Here is a 15,283-nt window from a genome sequence, read left to right on the forward strand (position 1 = left end):
TGGAGAACAACTGAAGGGGACATCTAACATGAACTCCTGACCTGCATGTATATGTGGACACAAGTACTAGTGTATAACTACATGTTACTCATGTGTGTCCTCCACAAGCAACAGCACATAGTTGTTAACACACACACACACACACACACACACACACACACACACACACACACACACACACACACACACACACACACACACACGGGGCAGGGAAGTCTAAAAATTCACCATTTGTTTGTAGAGAGAATTCAAATAGCTTGGGTTTAAGTTTTTTCTGTTTATGGTCCATTTCTTTTCCCTTTTCCCTCACTTCCCGCAACACTGAGTATCTGTAAGGTGGGTAGCAGCATTTGTATTTAGTCACAGGACACTTTCTCCCACATGTTTGTATGACTTGATGCTCCACACAGAAGATACATCAACTATGTTCTCCTTCCCGTCCCAGAGGCTTCACGGTCAGCTCTGCCTTAGGGAGTCAATGGTATATGGAAAAAGAGCGGCAGGAGACCACAGAAGGAGGTGGGTTCCAGCTCTTTAACCCCTACTAACTAGACTCATGACCTTGAACCAGCCACTTCACCTCTCTTGACCCTCTCCTGAAGCACGGACAATAATTAATGGCCTGCCAGATGGTCTGTTGAGGGACCACACGACGTTCACCTCCAGACTCCAATTGGCTTTTAAAATGGAGATATTATGGGGACTTTTAAGAGCCAGCCAGAGTCTGTCAAATGTCAGAGAGAATGGGGCCCATTGTTTCATGGCACTGGAAAAAAACGGTCCTTTTGCAGAGGAAGCGGAAATGAAGTCCCGAAATGGGGAAATCGATTCTGCGAGATCACACCCTGTGGGTGCAGGGCTGGCAATCAGGGCTTCGAGAGTCCCTTTCCGAGTAGCTCCTGCACTCTCTCACCTTCGTAACAAACATCCTGTGCCTCCTATTTTCACTTAACACTTGGATTTTCATACGCCTAATTTCCACTGAGTCAGACAGAGCCACTGAAAGTTTCTTGTGTTCTTTCCCAACACACAGATTCTATATCACGCTCCAGATAACCGTCTTAAAGACGGCACGTTGCCTTTTCAAACGTGAGGTGAAGCGAGCCTGCTGGGTCTGACATAGTGGTGAGAATTCAGTATGAGGCAGTTGAAGCCATTTATCACTGGACACAGCTTTCACATCCCTTGGCTGATTTTTCCCATAGTGGAGTTTTTCTAGTGTGGGACCCTTGTCTTCCGTGCCCAGGGCCTTGCTATGAAGACTCTAATGTTATGTTACATGCTGGTGGGCAGGGTAGGGCCACACTGTCAAGTATCATGACAATGTAGATCACCTCACTTGTACCTCTTGTCTTGTTTTCTTTTCTGTTTGCTTGACCAATGACCTTCAGTCTCTGATGCCTCTTCAATCTAAGAAGCAGGGGAGTAAAACTATGCTAATAGGTCAGTGAGAGCTCACTAGAGTCCGATGTTGTCATCAGACAGAAGTTACGATGTAATTCATCATAGGACCTCTCCTCCCAAGTCAATGACAGACACACTATGGTTGTGCCAAATGCTAACCGATTCAAGTGCTTCTACATCTCAGGGAAGGAGGTGGAATGGGGAGAGGAGGAACACAGCTCTACCCTATCCCTAGCTCGAGGAAAGAGTGACCATTGCCTTCCATCTCAATTCCCTAGTCTGATCTTCGTGAAGGGGTGGTTACATTTTTATTACAGTCAGTTCAAATATTGACTAAACACTTACTAGACCTGATGGATATGAAAATGAATGAGACATGCCCCTGTCCCTAGCATCATGAAGATCGCCTCATCTGCCCCTAGGGATAGATAGAGACACTTCTCCATGCACACCAGGTAGCATGACAGAGGCATGATCAAAGGGCCACAGAGCCATCAGATCCTGGGGAAGGCTTCGCATTTGAGCCCCATCTGGCCCAGTCTTTCTTTGGCATCTTAGATCTGAAGCTACACTGGTACCCACCCTGTCACTCTCTGCCTCTTCTTCTTTGAAAGAGCTGTGGTGCTCCGTACTTCCAAACTTCCCTTTGGAGGCCCAGCGTGCCCTCCAGGACTTCATGTAGATACCTCCAAGTCCAGTCTAGCGATGACTGGGCTCTGGATCTCTCCTTTCATAGAAATAAACTAGTCTTGACGCTCACCCTTGAAGAATGAGAGTATTTGCATTTCAAGGGACATTTTCTGGAGCCATTCAAGCCTCATCTCCAGCTCCCCTTTCAAAAGCTTCTTTGGGATGTTCTCTCTTAGCATCTTTCGTCATCCATCCTAGAGCCACAGCAGCCTTGTAGGCTGTATCTCCCTGTGCAGCCGAAAACCCATTCTCATTCCTTCTTGTCCAAGCACCCTATCCGGGTCCCTTGAAATAAGAGAGGACCGTGTCTTTGGCCACCATGGGTTAGAGGGAGAGACAGGGGTGGTGGGGTGGCTGGGTTGGCTTTACCTGAGGCTCATTTGGAGACTTACATTCATTTCTGCTCCTATGGGAGCCAGTTTATTGATGAATGGAATCGTTATTAGGGCTATCAGAACAAATAAAACACACGCGCATATCCATAAACCCATCGGTACCCCTCCCAAACCACTGGCTGGTGGACCTCATTCTGTTTCCAACCCTGACATCTTGCCAGGCTGTCCTTCTTTCTGGCCACATCAAGTTCCATCGGGTTTGAGTTTATTGGCTATGCAGCAAAGTTTATGTTGTCACAGAAATTAGCCTTGATGGACAGGGATATGGCCAGGGGATCAGGAGAGCTCAGTAGACTCATGCTATTGGCATGGCTTAGATGTTAGGGTGCCCGGAGCCCTCTCCAAGAAAAATCAAAGTTGGCTCTTTGTAGCAGCAAGCTAGTGCAACAAGACACTCCTGAGGGACAGGAGCCTGGGATGTGATTGCGAGCTGTCCAGTTCCCTTTCCACCCATCTGCCAGCCCGCCATCCTCTGAAACCCCCCCAACCCCAGTGCCAAAATTGTTCCCCTTACAATGGAGGCAGGACTCGGAGCTTGAGGTTAAGCTTCTCTCTCCTACATTTTGTGGTTAGCTTTCGTAGGTTCTTGGCTGGTTGACAATGTTGGATAATAATTCAATATTTCTTACTGAAATGCTTGACCTCATTGTTAGTTTTCGTGACAAGGGGAATTTAAAGGAGCTGCAAGAAATGCAAGCGAAGTGCGACTGAAAAAGGCCAGGGTACGCCACAGAGTGGTGAACGGTTTCTTTTTCTGACATCTATAAAATTTAGGTGAAAACAGGTCAACATTGATCTTGGCAAATGGGAAAGCCAGTTCTATTGTTAGCAAACGAGGTTCAGATAGAAATTCGAGTCTGGTTCAATCAAAACCACATTTGCTTTTAGAGACCCAGCGATGTGCTTTCTATAAAAAAATGAAGAATATTTATATAGACACAAAGTAAAAATATTCTTGGCCCAGCAGATCATTTTGTAAGTATCAAATCAGTTCAGCGAAGCAAAGGAGCCCCTTTCCTGTTCTCTTAAGATCTGCAGGCCTCTGACACTTTGCATCCCTCTTCTCCCTATTTTGAATGTGCAAGGTCTGTTGGAGATAGAAACCATACACTAAGTGAGGTTCCACATTGCCTGACAGAGGGACTTCTTATAGCTAGTGCCTGAGAAAGAAGCAAAGTTGTCTATTTCAAATAGAAACTCTCCTGCTTTGGAATGACACTTTCGTGGTCTTATCTCAAGAGCCTCCTGTGACAATTTGGAGCTCATTGAGGAAGGGCTTAAGAGCTTATGCACTTGCCAGTTTTAGCCTACCAGGTGGTTTGGTGAGTTCTTCTTCTTCTTCTTCTTCTTCTTCTTCTTCTTCTTCTTCTTCTTCTTCTTCTTCTTCTTCTTCTTCTTCTTCTTCTTCTTCTTCTTCTTCTTCTTCTTCTTCCTCTTCCTCTTCCCTTCTTCCCCTTCCCTTCCCCCTTCCCTTCCCTTCCCTTCCCTTCCCTTCTCCTCTCCCCCCACTCCTTCTTTTGTCTTGGGTTAATCAGAAGACCTTGCCCCTGTAGGAGTTAGAATAGCCCCAGAAGGAAAGAACTGTAGCTTTTCCAGAATATCCCACCAGCGCATAAAGTGACGAAGACTCAGAGACTCTCTGCTGGGCTAGGATTCTAGAAGCTTGACTCTTTTCCAGGAAATTATTTTATTTTAGTTGAGGTGAAATTTGCATAACATAGATCAAAATATTTTAAAATGGAGGATGGTGGGGCACTGCTCTCAGATTTATTTAGTTACTTTATACGTATGGAGGTTTGGCCTTCATGCCTATCTGTATCTGCTTTGTGCCCAAGGAGGGAAGAAGAGAGCATTGGATACCCTGGAATTAAAGTTACAGATGTCTGCTAGCCCCCATGTGGGTGCTGGGAGCCAAGCCCAGTTCCTTTGTGAGAGCAACACATGCTCTTAGCCACTGAGCTGTCTCCCAGGCTTCCCTCCCCTTCGTGGACATTTTAATGTACTCTCAGCGTTGGGTATTATCCCTTCTAACTCCAAAATACCACCTTAAAATGAAGCCAGACACACAGGAAGCACTTCCTCCCTATTTGTACCCTAGATCCATTTGCGTGCCTGTATATATGTATATGGAGACCACAAGACAGCCTTGGGTGTCATTCCCCGGGCTCTGTCCAGCTTTATATTTTATAGACAGGATCTTTCACTGACCGGAAATTTGCCAAGTAGGTTAGGTTGACTGACCATTGGGCCCCAGGGATGCATTTTTTTTTCTGTACTTCCCCAGCTTTGAGATTACAAACAGGTTCCACTATACACAACTTTTAAAACTTTGGTTCTGGGGATCCATCTCAGGGGTCCTCGATTGCAAGGAAGCCTTTTACTGATTGAGCCCAGTCCCTGAATCCAGCTTTTAATACAAATTGGTCCATTTAGCTTAGTTTTTATATGATGTCTTGTTAGGGCTCTGTGCTTTTTTAAATAAAATATAGTTCCGTTTTCAGAGAGGGTTGGGAGGGAGTATTTATTACACAGAGCAGCAGAGACCTCAGCACGGAAGAGCCAGGGTCTGGACACCATAGTAACATAGTATCAGCCTTAGCAGCAGTGGGTGGGGGTGGAGCGGGAATCTTCTGGGGAAGCTAGTCCGCAGCAGGAGAGCAAGAATCTTCAAACCCTTACAATTCTCAGCCTCCAGCACACCCCTCACCTCAGGGGGCACCTTACCTCTTTCTTTGTGTTGGGAGACATCCAAATCTGACAGCAGGCAGCCCCTGCTTGCAAAGTAGGGAAGGCAGCCTGATCCAGATATAGAAAGAGCGCTCCCTCGGATGCTGACTGTTACCTTTGTTCAAATCCTACTTCAATCCACATTGTCCCATAGGGTAGTCATTTTTCAAATGGCAACAGTTATAACGGTTTCCCTCAATCTCACTTCCAAGTGTCAATGTATCCACGCAGGCTATAGGTAAGAATGTAAATTTCCTGCTTAAATTAAAAAAAAAAAAAAAGTGTGTGGAGCTCTTAAGTGTATCCCCAAACAATGAAGGATAGCCTTAGATTTCTTCTCAAACACTCTGTGCCTCTTTGGGATGGGGGCTGTGAGACAGACCTGGAGTGCTATTAGTCTCCGTCTGAACAGGTGGGAGGATATGGTCTCTCTGGTTTCGATCCTTAGAAATCTAAGGATGCCTCAGGATGAGACTGAAACAGGAATTTAGAATACAGAAGCCAGATGTGGCTCCTGAAGTGGTAGTCCTATACCCTTAAACAAACAAACAAACAAACAAACAAAAAACAAACCTTGTTTGACCCCATGGGGAGGTGGAGGCTGAGCCCTGACTTGGGTACACAAGGTCTAAGGAGGGTGTAATGGGCCATTGGGACCAGTAAATGACTATTAAATGATTAAATTGGGACTATTAAATGATTATAGGTTAGTGACTGCAATCATTTTTGTGTTTAAATATAGATAAGCTGGAGAATGCACTATAAAAGTCATAGGATTTGTCAAAACAAAATAGGACTTTGAAATAGTCTTATAGCATTTGATTTGATTTGGGCCAAACAGATCAACTCCCCAGGTCTAAAGCAGTTAGGAGACTGCAATTAAGAAAAAAAAAAGACGAATCTTATGACTGTGTAAGATACATCCTGGGAAGCCTATAGATAAGTTATGTCGTGTACAATTTCTCATTTCTCCCTCTTTATCAACCTTTCATTCATTCGGCTCCTCCCACAAGCCACCAGGCCCCTCCTCTGTGTAGGCGGCCCAACTATCTTTGACCCTGGTTGCTCTGCCTTAGTGAATGCAGGCTAACCTGTATTGTGACACTCTATTACTCTTGTATCTAGTGCTAACTATGAGAATACATCACGGCTTAGTGGTCTCAAACAGCAGCCATGTATTTTTAACAATTCGGGTAGGTCAGGATTATTGGCAGAGCTCAACAGGGTGGTTTTGTACCACAGGGGACCAAGCTGTTGTCTTGCACTTGGCTGCATCCTGCAGAGGCTGGACTGGGAAATCCAAGAAGCTTTCTTTCATAGGATGGGCCTAGTTCTTAGTAGTCTCTTTTTCCTCTACTCCCTCCTCCTCCTCCTCAGTCTTCATTTCTCCTCTTCTTCCTCCTCCTTCTCTTTCTTCCTCCCCCCCTCCTCATCTTCCTCTTCTCCTCATGCCTGGCTGGCTTGGAATTCCACACAGTGTGATAGCCTCAGGGTTGTCAGAGTTCCTTCACGGTACAAGTTTCCAAGAAGCACAAAGATAGAAACTCTAGACCTTTAAGGCCTCCCTCTTGAGAGAAGACTACTTCTACTGTGCTCATGTCGGTCAGAGCCTGTCATGCGAGCCAGCCTCGAGTTACGCAGGAGAGACCACTGCCACTTGTAGTTAAACCCCTGTGAGAGTCAGTTCCCAATGATCCATGTCAGAGCTTCCTGGGACTTGAACACTTAATAATCACTCCTGTAGTGTTAGTTACAGATGTGCAGGGGAAAGAGAGCTGAAGCAGGAAGCGCTCCTACTTAGCCACATATCCCTTCGTCAATACACAAGGGCAAGAGCTATATCCGCAATGCAGAAGGCGTATGCTGTGTGGAAAAGGATGGGTCCTTAGTGTTTTGATAAAGGACTCATTATTTGCTTCCTTGAGTCCTCGATGAACTAATAAGCAGGTGTCAAATAGTTGAGGAACCTTATTAAGGAGAAAATAACAGTGTACACCCCCTTAACAGTTTCAAGCTCCACAGGTAAGAGCTGGGTGACAAGATTCCTCTAGAAATGCCTCGGGCACCCAGAGGCAGTTGGGTTGGCTGGGCTGGTCTGCTGTCACTCAGAAACTGAGCAAGGTCCAAAGAGCCACCTTTTCAGGGAAGCAGAGAGAGACTCTCAGAGAAAGAGGCTATTGTTTCTTACCACCCTAAGCAGCTGATGACAGCGAAAAGGAATGTGGTTTGGACCGTCCCTTATAACCACGGCAGATTACAGACCAAGGAATGAGATTCCGCAAGCTTTGGAACACAAGGGACGACGGGGTGGGAAACAAGGTAGCGAGGAGGATCAGCATCTTCTGGGGGTGCCTATGCTGACTGCACAGTTCTAACTCACCCCCAACCCCAACTATGGGGTTCACCTCACCCGGTCTCATTTCCTCATAAGGGCGATGGAATGATGGTTCTCAAGGACTGTTTCTCTTAAAGAATGCGTGAAATGGTTTCAAAGGGGGTGTGTGGGACTTGTTGTAGAACGAACATAATAAGTGCAGACTTCTTTCTGACATGTTACAAAAGGAAACCTTAGAAATCATTAAGTCCAGTTTGTAAATGACCACACTGAGCCCAGTGGTGCTGGTCAATTATACAAGTTCAAGTGACACCTCGGCAGCTCCCTTTATTCCAAGTTCTTCTGCCTGCTTTGGAGATGTCAGAGACCCTGAAGGATGCATGTCATGGTCTCATGCTAAGTGACTTTGAGCGGAATATATTCCATATGACCCTAAGGAATTTGGGGTGGCCAGAAAGAAACAGGTTAGCTTAAGAAACAAAGGAAAACACTAAATAAGCAGGTCTGACTAACATAATAACAAATATCAAACACGAAAACCTCCCATTTTGCAGAAGACGCTTCTCTCTTTGTAGCGATTTGTACTTAGGGTGAGATATTATTTTAAAGGGCAATGTTCTAAACAATAAAGTTTAAAAAAAATAGAAAGTCTGTTTTTCCTGACTCACTCTTCCCTCCATGGCCACGTCTACTGCAGATAATTTTATATGCTAACAACATGGCCTCCGCCTTTTCAGCTAACACTAAATTAGCGACGAGGAGTGAGGGCAATTTGGTCTATGGAATTCGGTTTTCCTGTTCAGCAGTAGATCACGGGGCCTGGATTCTATGAGATATCGTATTGAGGCTTTGCTTTCTCTTACAATAAGCAACCCACTCACGAAAAAAAAAAGCAATATATAATGCCCACAGGTGCTGAGGGTCACGGATTTGAAGTAATACGGCAGGGATGTAAGTGCTCCTTGTTACGAAGACCTGAACTCTCTTTAAGTGGCCTTAATTTTTTTTTTTTAAAGCTAGGCACATTGGTGCTCATTATCTGAGCACTGGGAAGGCAGAGATGAGAGGATCCCCAGCCAAGCCTTGCCTAAGGCTGAGCTTCAGGCTGCTAAACGACTGTCTCAAAGAAGGGAGATGACATTCCAAAGGGTGACACCTGATGTTGTCACCAGACTTCCATACATACCTGAGCATACCTGCACCTCTGTACACAGCACACCTGCACGCAAGCACACACACACACACACACACACACACACACACACACACACACACACACACACACAGGGGGGGGGAGAGGAAGAGAGAAAGAGAGGAGAAGGATGCTTGAAAGGTTTCGATTAGAGTCTTCTGAGGAGTCTTCATTCAGTGATAAGTACCTGGGTAGAGATGACTGAAGGAGGGCCACAGCTGACATAGAGCCTTCCCTGGGTCATTAGACTGATTCCATGGTGGACCCCTAGAACAAATGTCCCAGCCAAGCCTGACAATACCTTGGAAGTCACCTGGCTTACTTTCTCCATATTACATTGGTCAAAGTGGTCACATGTGTATCCCAAGTTCGGAATAGGCAACTTCCCTCTGAAAGAAGGTGTGTCGAAGAGTTTCTACCATGCCATTCAATATTCACTCACTGTGAACAGACAAGCCCTGCTGTTCCTAGGGGAGGGGGCTGTCTAGGAGATGGGACTTAGACATGGATTGATTGGTTTTCTGGGTTTGCTTGGGCTCTCTCTTTTCCTTACCTGCGCCCTAGAACTGCAATCACCTGTTTTCAACTAGAGTAGGACTTCCTCAGTGGACACGAAGAGATTCTTTTAATAAGAGCCTTGAGCTGGATGTTGTGGTGTTCTTCTAGTCACAGATGATGGTGGTGCAGGGACCTCTCCCCAGGAACCGAGACTAGCGGCTGGTATTCAGGAGGAGGCTGGGCCCTCCCTCCAGCCCTTCCCACCTGTGTCCATACCCAGACGAAACACAGTATTGAATCTAGAGCAGTAGATCTAGAAGTCTCCAGAGATCTTTGGCCAGGCAGTCAGTCTAAGTCTTTAGCAACTGGAATGATGCCCCAAGAATGGCCAGGCAGCTCCAGCAGCGGCATGGACATGGTCTGCAGCCAGAAATACAAATCATTGTGCTTTGCACTTCTGAGTAATAGGATGTGGAGAGGCGAGGAACTGAAGGTTTGGACATCGCTGTGTGCGAGGCACCCTGTGTCAATCAATAGTCTGTCTCCTCGAGTCCTCAGAGCAAGCCTTTGAGGTATCATTCCTAGCCTAGAGTTGAAAAGATCTAGGTTCAAAGGGGTTTGGATATCTAGTCTCAAGGCCCAAAGGGCAATTTCCAAATCAGCCTGGCTTCAGACAAGAAAGCCACCCCCTACCCTTCCAGTGTTTCACATGTTTCTTTGACTCTGGAAATCATAGGCCTTCTATCATCAGACTTCCTGCTGCTTGGAACCTTGAATCTCCCCAGAGTCAGGGCTGGAGGGAGTTTTCCTGTAAGGTATGTGAAGAGATGGTGTCTTTTAATAAAATGGCGTAAAACGCCATGGGATCTAAAAATGCAGGTCGTGACTCTCATGAGCTCAGTCTCAGCTGCTCCTTAGCCCTGGTAGGAAATGTTTCCCCCACCCCCAACATTCTACCTCACAGTGGTGGCTTATTAAGTGTAGAGAGAAACTAATTCAATGTAGTCTAATTTTATATTGTGAATTCAATTCGTGTTTTCAGTGGTGCTCCAAGTATTTGATTTTCTCCAGGTCTTTCTCCGAGGTAACATTAAATAGACTCCCTTTTCACAGCATGTGACCGTTTATGAATTGTGAAGCACTCCCATAGTTGATTTTATTTCGTGTGATCACCTCGCAAGGTAGGGCAGGCAAGGATGGAACCAGTAAGGTAATAAAAGTTCCAAGAGGCCAAGCCACTTGGACACGGTCCTATAAACAGTGAGTGGAAGAACCAGGCTTACAACACAGGCGCTCTCACGGCACCTTCCAAAGAGCGAACGGGTGTCTGTTGTGCCTGGAATTATCCTCAGGCCAAATTAGTAAATCAAAAGCAATTTACCATAACTAAGTGTGATCGAGGATATAGATACACGCAAAAGGCTGGTGATGTTGCCTCGTTGGCTGCGATGAAAGCCAACTGAATGTATAAAAAGTAACCCACGTATTCACTTGCTTATGCATTCCCCATAAGATGTAGGGTGGTGGATTCTGGGAGTCAGCAAGGCAGAGGAATAGCAAAATATACAGGGTACGGTCAAGTTGTAACGAGGGCTTTGAGCAAAGGGGAAAGAATGGACGCCGATACAGTTTGAAGCAGGACTCCAAGGGAGAAGGGGGAAGATTGTGCACTTGTGGTGCTGGGATCACACTCTGTGAGTACAAGGTAGGTCCTCTCCCACTGAGCTACTGAGAGTTCCTCTTGAAGAGGGCATCCTTTAGTAGAAGCCTGAAGAGCATGAGAGAACTAACTATAGCTTGAGGCAGAGCTGTTTTGGACAACAGAAGTCAAACACGCAAAGATACCCTGGGCAAGCATAAACCTTGGTGTCTTTTTTTTTCCCCAGTACTAACACAAAGCAAACTTATCTTCCTTCCTGTATTATGAACATCATTGCCTGTTTCCCTACTAGGAAGCCTGTGCTTGCCTCTAGAAGCGCTGGAGAGACGTGTGTACGGTGCAGTGAGCAAGCAGGGGAATGCAGGAGAGGACACTAGGGAGGGAGCAAGAGAAAAAACATGGCGGTCCAGTAGACTGAAGGTTTTGGGTTCTGTTCTGAGGTGGCTTGGGAAGCCCTTGGTATGGTGGATAGAGGGTGTGAGCGACGTAGTTTTGCTTGTAAGATCTTTTTTCCATCTTTATCAAATTGGGCATTTCTTATTTACATTTCAAATGCTATTCCCTTTCCTGATTTCCATGCCAACATCCCCCTAACCCCTCCCCCTTCCCTTCTATATGGGTGTTCCCATTCCCATCCTCACCCCATTACCGCCCTCCCCTCAAGAATCCCATTCACTGGGGGTTCAGTCTTAGCAGGACCAAGGGCTTCCCTTCCACTGGTGCTCTTACTAGGATATTCATTGCTACCTATGAGGTTGGAGCCCAGGGTCAGTCCATGTATAGTCTTTGGTAGTGGCTTAGTCCTGGGAGCTCTGGTTGGTTGGCATTGTTGTTCATATGGGGGTCCAAGCCCCTTCAAGCTCTTTTCAGTCCTTTCTCTGATTCCTTCAAAGGTGTCCCATTCTCAGTTCAGTGGTTTGCTGCTGGAATTCGCCTATGTATTTGCTCTGTTCTGGCTGTGTCTCTCAGGAGAGATCTACATCCGGTTCCTGTCAGCCTGCACTTCTTTGCTTCATCCATCTTATCTTCTTGCTGTCTGTATATGTATGGGCCACATGTGGGGCAGGTTCCTTCAGCCTCTATTCTAAACTTTGCCTCCCTATTCCCTCCCAAGGGTATTCTTGTTCCCCTTTAAAAGAAGGAGTGAAGCATCTGCATTTTGGTCATCCTTCTTGAGTTTCATGTGTTCTGTGCATCTAGGGTAATTCGAGCATTTGGGCTAATATCCACTTATCAATGAGTGCATACCATGTGTGTTTTTCTGTGATTGGGTTACCTCACTCAGGATGATATTTTCCAGTTCCAACCATTTGCCTATGAATTTCATAAAGTCATTGTTTTTGATAGCTGAGTAGTATTCCATTGTATAGATGTACCACATTTTCTGTATCCATTCCTCTGTTAAGGGCATTTGAGTTCTTTCCAGCTTCTCTCTATTATAAATAAGGCTGCCACAAACATAGTGGAGCATGTATCTTTGTTATATGTTGGGGCATCTTTTGGGTATATGCCAAAGAGAGGTATAGCTGGGTCCTCAGGTAGTGCAATGTCCAATTTTCTGAGGAACCTCCAGATTGATTTCCAGAATGGTTGTACCAGTCTGCAATCCCACCAAAAATGGAGGTGTGTTCCTCTTTCTCCACATCCTTGCCAGCATCTGCTATCGCTGGACTTTTTGATCCTAGCCATTCTGACTGGTGTGGAATCTCAGGGTTGTTTTGATTTGCATTTCCCTTATGACTAAAGATGTTGAACATTTCTTTAGGTGTTTCTCAGCCATTCAGCATTCCTCAGCTGTACATTCTTTGTTTAGTTCTGAACCCCATTTTTTTTTTCGGAGCTGGGGACCGAACCCAGGGCCTTGCGCTTGCTAGGCAAGCGCTCTACCACTGAGCTAAATCCCCAACCCCCTGAACCCAATTTTTAATAGGGTTATTTGTCTCCCTGCAGTCTAACTTTGTGAGTTCTTTGTATATTTTGGATATAAGCCCTCTATCAGTTGTAAGATTGGTAAAGATCTTTCCCCAATCGGTTGGTTGCCATTTTGTCCTAACAACAGTGTCCTTTGCCTTACAGAAGCTTTGTAGTTTTATGAGATTTCACTTGTCGATTCTTGATCTTAGAGCATAAGCCATTGGTGTTTTGTTCAGGAAATTTTCTCCAGTGCCCATGTGTTCGAGATGCTTCCCCACTTTTTCTTCTATTAGTTTGAGTGTATCTGGTTTGATATGGAGGTCTTTGAACCACTTGGACTTAAGCTTTGTACAGGGTGATAAGCATGGATTGATCTGCATTCTTCTACATGTTGACCTCCAGTTGAACCAGCACCATTTGCTGAAAATGCTATCTTTTTTCCATTGGATGGTTTTGGCTCCTTTGTCAAAAATCAAGTGCCCATAGGTGTGTGGGTTCATTTCTGGGTCTTCAATTCTGTTCCATTGGTCTATCTGTCTGTCTCTGTACCAATACCATGCAGTTTTTATCACTATTGCTCTGTAATACTGCTTGAGTTCAGGGATAGTGATTCCCCCTGAAGTCCTTTTATTGTTGAGGATAGTTTTAGCTATCCTGGGTTTTTTGTTATTCCAGATGAATTTGCAAATTGTTCTGTCTAACTCTATGAAGAATCGGATTGGAATTTTGATGGGGATTGCATTGAATCTGTAGATCACTTTTGGTAAAATGGCCATTTTTACTATATTAATTCTGCCAATCCATAAGCATGGGAGATCTTTCCATCTTCTGAGATCTTCTTCAATTTCTTTCTTCAGAGGCTTGAAGTTCTTATCATTCACATCTTTTACTTGCTTGGTTAAAGTCACACCGAGGTATTTTATATTATTTGGGACTATTATTTTTTTTCTTTTTTCTTTTTTTTTTTTTCGGAGCTGGGGACCGAACCCAGGGCCTTGCCCTTGCTAGGCAAGCGCTCTACCACTGAGCTAAACCCCCAACCCCATTTGGGACTATTATGAAGGGTGTCATTTCCCTAATTTCTTTCTCAGCTTATTTCTCTTTTGTGTAGAGGCAGGCTACTGATTTATTTGAGTTAATTTTATACCCAGCCACTTTGCTGAAGGTGTTTATCAGGTTTAGTAGTTCTCTGGTGGAACTTTTGGGATCACTTAAATATACCATCATATCATCTGGATATAGTGATATTTTGACTTCTTCCTTTCCAATTTGTATCTCTTTGATCTCCTTTTGTTGTCTGATTGCTCTGGCTAGGACTTCGAGAACTATATTGAATATGTAGGGAGAGAGTGGGCAGCCTTGTCTAGTCCCTGATTTTAGTGGGATTGCTTCAAGTTTCTCTCCATTTAGTTTAATGTTAGCTACTGGTTTGCTGTATATGGCTTTTACTATGTTTGGGTATGGGCATTGAATTCCTGTTTTTTCCAGGACTTTTATCATGTAGGGGTGTTGAATTTTGTCAAATGCTTTCTCAGCATCTAATGAAATGATCATGTGGTTTTGTTCTTTCAGTTTGTTTATATAGTGGATTATGTTGATGGTTTTTCATATATTAAACCATCCCTGCACACCTGGGATGAAGCCTACTTGATCATGATGGTTGATTGTTTTGATGTGTTCTTGGATTCGGTTTGCAAGAATTTTATTGAGTATTTTTGCGTCGATATTCATAAGGGAAATTGGTCTGAAGTTCTCTTTCTTTGTTGGGTCTTTATGTGGTTTAGATATAATAGTAATTGTGGCTTCATAGAAGGAATTCGGTAGTGCTCCATCTGTTTCAATTTTGTGGAATAGTTTGGATAGTATTGGTATGAGGTCTTCTATGAAGGTCTGATAGAATTCTGCACTGAACCCATCTGGACCTGGGCTCTTTTTGGTTGGGAGACTTTTAATGACTGCTTCTATTTCTTTAGGAGTTATGGGGCTGTTTAAATGGTTTATCTGTTCCTCATTAACTTTGGTACCTGGTATCTGTCTAGGAAATTGTCCATTTCCTCCAGATTTTTCAAGTTTTGTTGAATATAGGCTTTTGTAGTAGGATCTGATAATTTTTTAATTTCTTCTGATTCTGTTGTTATGTCTCCCTTTTCATTTCTGATTTTGTTAATTTGGACACACTCTCTGTGTCCTCTGGTTAGTCTGGCTAAGGTTTTATCTATCTTGTTGATTTTCCCAAAGAACCAGCTTTTGGTTCTGTTGATTCTTTGTATAGTCCTTTTTGTTTCTACTTGGTTGATTTCAGCTCTGAGTTTGATTATTTCTTGCCTTCTATTCCTCCTGGGTGTATTTGCTTCTTTTTGTTCTAGAGCTTTTAGGTGTGCTGTCAAGCTGCTGACATATGGTCTTTCCTGTTTCTTTCTGCAGGCACTCAGAGCTATGAGTTTTCCTCTTAGCACAGCTTTCATTGT

Source organism: Rattus rattus, chromosome 4 (assembly GCF_011064425.1).
Source record: "Rattus rattus isolate New Zealand chromosome 4, Rrattus_CSIRO_v1, whole genome shotgun sequence".
In the NCBI taxonomy this organism is placed as follows: Eukaryota; Metazoa; Chordata; class Mammalia; order Rodentia; family Muridae; genus Rattus; species Rattus rattus.